General features: G+C 32.8%; 1 protein-coding gene across 1 annotated transcript in view; it reads right to left on the reverse strand.

The window, feature by feature from the left end:
* Positions 1 to 5,668, reverse strand: part of LOC134741383 (very long chain fatty acid elongase 4-like) — a 98,418-nt gene extending 92,750 nt beyond the window's left edge. The window contains exon 1 of the mRNA XM_063674147.1: positions 5,164 to 5,668. The gene's annotated coding sequence lies outside the window, so the exon portion shown is untranslated. The remainder of the gene's footprint in view (positions 1 to 5,163) is intronic.

The raw sequence follows: 5,668 nt of genomic DNA on the forward strand, positions 1-5,668 counted from the left end.
TTGAACCGATTTTTTAATTTTGTGACGGATGTAACGGATGTATTGTCTCCCAACTCATCTACAATATATTTCTCACCTCGGCAGCTCGAACAAGCCTACTTTCGTCACTCCCTGGAGTGAGGAAAGTGCGACTTTCCTCATATCACTCCAGGGAGTGAAACAAAGTAGCTTTTTAATTTAGTGAAGGCCATGAACTGCCACTTCAAACTTCTATTACAAATTCTTTTTTTTTGTTTCTCTGTATTATTCTGTGTAATTCGAAATACATTTAAACCTTTAATATGTTCTCACTACTGAGGTGAAAAATTATATGTGCAACACGAGAGCAAACTTTTTTTACATCTCGTGTTTTTGAGTCACTCGCTACGCTCAAGTTTCTAACTTAGAATCACTCGCTTCGCTCGTGATTCAATTATAGAGTCTTTCGCTTTCTCGGGACTCAAAATAAACAATCGCAAGAAAAACCAACTTTCCTCTCTTGTTGCACAAATAACTATTTTTGTTAAAAAATAAATAATTTATTATTGTTTATATCTAAGTAACATGCATGTTCCATAGAATAGATATAAACAATAATAAATACAGTATGTTCTTTATAAAAGAGACCCTCTTCTCCAAAACATTGAAATTTAAAAATTATAACAAAATTAAGTACATATATTTATAGGTTTTCTTTTCTATTTTATTTTTCCTTACAGTTTTAACATACTTAGTTTTATTTAGTTTAATTTTAAGTACCCAGTTGTATTTAATGTTAATTTAGTTTTTACTTGGTTATTTCTGTACTTTTATATCCTTATTTGTATTTAATAAAATCACTTACACAAAAGTAATATATGTAGATATGAAAAATATACACAATATTAGGTCTTAAAATCTATTGTGGGAAGTCTAGGCTACGCTTAGATTTGTAATTTAGTATAACTAAGATTATTATAACGCGGTAATTTTATTACATTTTAACTAAGAATATCGGCACTTTGGATAATTATTAATTATGTGTGTTTTGGCTTGAGCATAATTTGTAAGAATAATAGATGCAGAATATAATGTATTGTGAATAATGATATTATTAATTAAGAGTAATTTTAAATGATTATTTTTATATATTTTTGTATAGTATATTATGACCAGCATTTATAAGATTTAGAATTAAGACATTTTTTTAAACTAATTATGAGCCTTGAAACTTGATTTTTTTATATATAATTGGACAGCCATTATGAAATAAACCATCAAGCGACAATCAGTTAAAACCCAGAAAATGAGCTGGAAAGATTTGAAATTTGAATGGGTTGTTAGCAAGTTAATATTTAAAGTAAAAAGTTCAGATTTGTTACTGTGGACCTGTAAGTGTTTATAAATTGTATATCAGTAAAAAAAACTATACCTTTAACATTTTTGAAATTATTAGCGTTTTCCCGCTTAATTCTCTTTTTCACTAAATCTACGATGAGGGTAATTTATTTCGTAGTAACGTACTATGCGACATATTGTCGCTTATAAGGTGCGAAAGCGAAGTGCAATTTGAGATAATCTTATTGTCCGGGAATTGTGGGCATTTCAATATAATTCGATAGCTTAAGGAGAGCAGAAACGAAAAGCTGACTTCCAGAGCAAGATTTTACTAACAACTTACAAAACAAAATATAAAACAATATAATACAGTAAAAAACATAGACAAAAGGTATAAAAAATATAAACAGTATAAAACCTATTTACTAGTCCTCGTCACTTATAACGAATTAAATGACACACGTGGAGGCGGTTAAAGGATGACTCACGTTAGACCGGGCCGTGTCCGGCCTTCCCGGAGCTTCCGGCGCTTCGTTTTCTATGGAAAGCATCACGTGATCACCTGTCATGTCATAGAAAAGTAAGCGCCGGAAGCTCCGGCCCGGACACGGCCCGGTCTAACGTGAGTCATCCTTAAGTCGATAATGCGTTTATAAATCATTGAAACTAAAAGAATTAACGACAGATTTTAGGCGTTTAATTCGTTTTTGCAATTTTAAATGTATTGTTATTATAATTTGTAAAAGTACCTTTGGCGCTTAATTCTTTTTTACGTAACGAGTTAGTGCATAGGCCCTAACATATTTTCATGTGTCGCTTGATTCTTATAATAAGACCCCGTATAATAAGGCTATAAACATGATTTTTGATCACAGAAATAGTCGAGCATATATCTAGATTTTCATACCCAGATTTGGCCTGCATTATTAATTTTTTTTTTCGATGTTGTCGCTTAATTCTTATTCAGTCAGTATTCAGTATTCATCTTTATTTGCAAATATCGACATAAGCCATGCAAAAACAGTAATAACATGTTACTGTAACACTAATCATGAACATAATTAACAATAAAATCATGAAGCATCTTATGTCTTACTTCTGGAGAGAGTGCAAAAAGTATTCTTACGGTTCCTCTATTAAAAAATGTATGGGTACTATCCGTTTTTATACCCAACCAAATTTTTGCTAGGCATACTGGGTTTCAACACGCTGGAGGTAAGGCGTAACTTTGCACTTCTCACTACTGCTTGCAGTATCCTGCGCGGGGAGTCGAACTGTATCGAACTGGCGGAGCAATTGGTACGTCTGTACGTTCCCTCGCGGACCAGAATCGATTTCAGACCTCGTGACCGTTGTCTCCTGGCAGTTCCGGCTTTGCGTACTGTATCGCGTAGGAATTCCCCTCTGGTTCGTTCCTTGCTCCTTTTGAATGCGCTCCTTGCATCAGCCTCTCAGTGTGATTTGTTTGCAGGCAGACAGGTGGTTGTGCGTGATGAATGTTTGAGGTTTTGTGAGAAGATGAATGCACGTCCTTCAACTGTTAAAATGTGTTAATTATTTATTTTTAAATGTTAGTGTTGTAATTTGTGATTATTTGTATATTGTTTCTTTTTCTTTTTGTATTTTCTGTGTAAGTTAGCAGTGGTTTAGTATTTTACTGTCATACTGTTTAACTTGTTTGATAAAAAAAAAAAATTAAAAAAAAAAAAAAACAGACAAACAAACAAAAAAGAGTCCTAGAAGTAACACATTACAGACAATTAAAAAATAAATGAGATTGCTAAGATTAATTGTACAAAAAAAAACAAATGTCAATTTAGTTGTAAGATGTCAATTAAGTCCAGAATTTAATACTAGTATATTGTTCAATGTCAATAAAAGTATACATTATTTTGGCGTTGGTAGAGCTAGTTGCATTCTGCGCCTTAATGGGTAATTTGTTCCTTGGCTTGTAAGTTGAAACGAGTCAATGTTTTTATACACATGAATACAAATGTGATATTTATGTACAGAGCTATTACTGTGAGGATTCCATGCTCGACAAAAAGGTCTCTGTGCGTCTCTGGAAAATATCCAACAATAAGTCTCAGGATTTTTTTTTGTAATAATAAAATTTCATTTATTTGTGTGCTATTTCCCCAGACTTCTATGCCGTATCTAGCGATGCTTTCAAAATAGGCGTGATAAACTGACTTTAATGTTTTTGCGTCGGTAAGTTTTGAAAGAGATTTTATTGAGAAGCATGCACTTGCAAGTTTCTTACGTAAAATATTTATATGCTGATGCCACCTTAGATAGGGATCCAATTCGATTCCAAGGAACCGTACACTATCAGATTTGGTAATTGGCAGATCAATGAAATAATCGGGTGTATGTACTGCTCGTCTGAAAGTGATGTAATTACTTTTATTTAAATTTAATTGCAGACCATTAGCCTTAAACCAATTGTCTATATTATCCCAACACATATATTATTCAATAACGCAGTCCAATTTATTGTCTTATACAAAGATATTTTCAATGTCAAGGCTGCAAATCCGATACTTTTTTTACTAGCATATCTGGGGTAAAAATGTAAACATTTTGTTTCTTTTACTATAAGGCGTTAAATAAAATGGGATCTTAATTTTTTTTTTCAATATTCTAGTACGTGATGTTTTCTAAAGTAACCCCATTTAAGGTACCTACGTCAATCTTTATTTAATTGTATATGTGGGCTATCTAATGAAGCGAAATTGTTACGTTCTTACAGAGTTTGTGTTTCTTCTACTTTTGTAACAACAAGTAGGTACTACATTTATGTACAGCACTTGTATAAGTTCGGCGTTTTTTGTAACTACGCAGACATATGAATTTTTGACCATAATAATAATAATAATCGCACTTAAACTATCGTGAAACATATTTCAAAATATTTATCAGTACGGTTTTTACTCACTATTATTTTTGGCAGTGCACGACGTACAACCGCCGCGGACACTCGTGCCTGAGGATGGATTCCCAAAAAATCCGAAACATGTCGCCAAGAGCGACTAAAAATAATAGTGAGTAAAAACCGTACTGATAAATATTTTGAATAATAATAATACCTTAATTTATTTCGGCCAACTTTGGATGAAACATAATATTAAATTATTATTTAAATTAAATAATAATTATCATACTAGCTAACCTAACTTAAACAATACCGAGATTTTGTAATATATTATTATTTGCATGCACTTTTGGGACTTTTGGGAGGCGTGCGTTGGGCCGAAGCCAACAGCGCAGAGCCCCTTAAGGATAAAATAATCTAAAATCACAATATGATACATCAGCAGGTGGTCCCCGGCAAGTGCAAAGACTATTGCACTACTTGTGATATTTTATCATAGGTGCGTATCTTATCAATAAAATATTGACGGAATACAACCAAGATTTTTATGAAAAGGGATTTCATCAGCAGTAGCGATCTGCATTTGTTATCACTGATGTATAAGAATATTAGATAAAATGTTGAAGTACCTAAATATCTTAACCCACTTAATAATATTTAGGGATACATACTGGAAAATATAGTAGAAAGTAGAACCAACGGTAATATAGGGTCGCTGCGTTAGATTACGTCCAAAGATTCTTAAAGTACACTTACTTAAATGTAATATATGTTTGTATTGCTCATATTGTCTATTTTAGGTTAACATTACTTGACCATAAAATAATATTTATGGTCAAGTCTTAAAGTACACTTACTTAAATGTATTATAATATGTGTTTGGTTTGCTCATATTGTCTATTTTAGGTTAATATTACTTGACCATAAAGTAATATTTACGTTTTATTTTATAAAAAACAAAAAAAAACTTTTTGTTAACCTTGACAACTTACTTTTATGCCTCTTCCGTGCCGTGCGTCATTACATCCAAACACGTCCATAAATCCCCATCCAGATGGTTAGGTACTTATTTCCAAATGCAGTGAACACAATTCCACACGGACAAAAGCTATCTTACGTCGGTAGTCAGAAATAATTGTCGCTAGAAATTTTTCATTCGTCACTCTAAAGAGTTTAAAGAATTACTTAGTCCCGAATACACTTTACTGGTTTTATTCGAGCAAAATTCGGTATCACTTCGTTGTCCCGGCACTGCACCACATAATTTAAACCACACTCGAGTTTGCTACGTTTTGTTCTAAACCGCGAAAACGATTGCACTTTATTTTGCCATATTTCCCCGTAAAGATTAGCAATTTCCGTGAGACACTGACATATTAAATATATTAAACCGGGTCACTCACGTTTATAAAGTCCATGATTGCTCGATATGTTTCGCTCCGTAACGAGAAGCATTTTCATAGAGCGCACGCGTTGGTGGTCAGACGCAGACTGCGG

Source organism: Cydia strobilella, chromosome 5 (assembly GCF_947568885.1).
Source record: "Cydia strobilella chromosome 5, ilCydStro3.1, whole genome shotgun sequence".
Classification (NCBI taxonomy): Eukaryota; Metazoa; Arthropoda; class Insecta; order Lepidoptera; family Tortricidae; genus Cydia; species Cydia strobilella.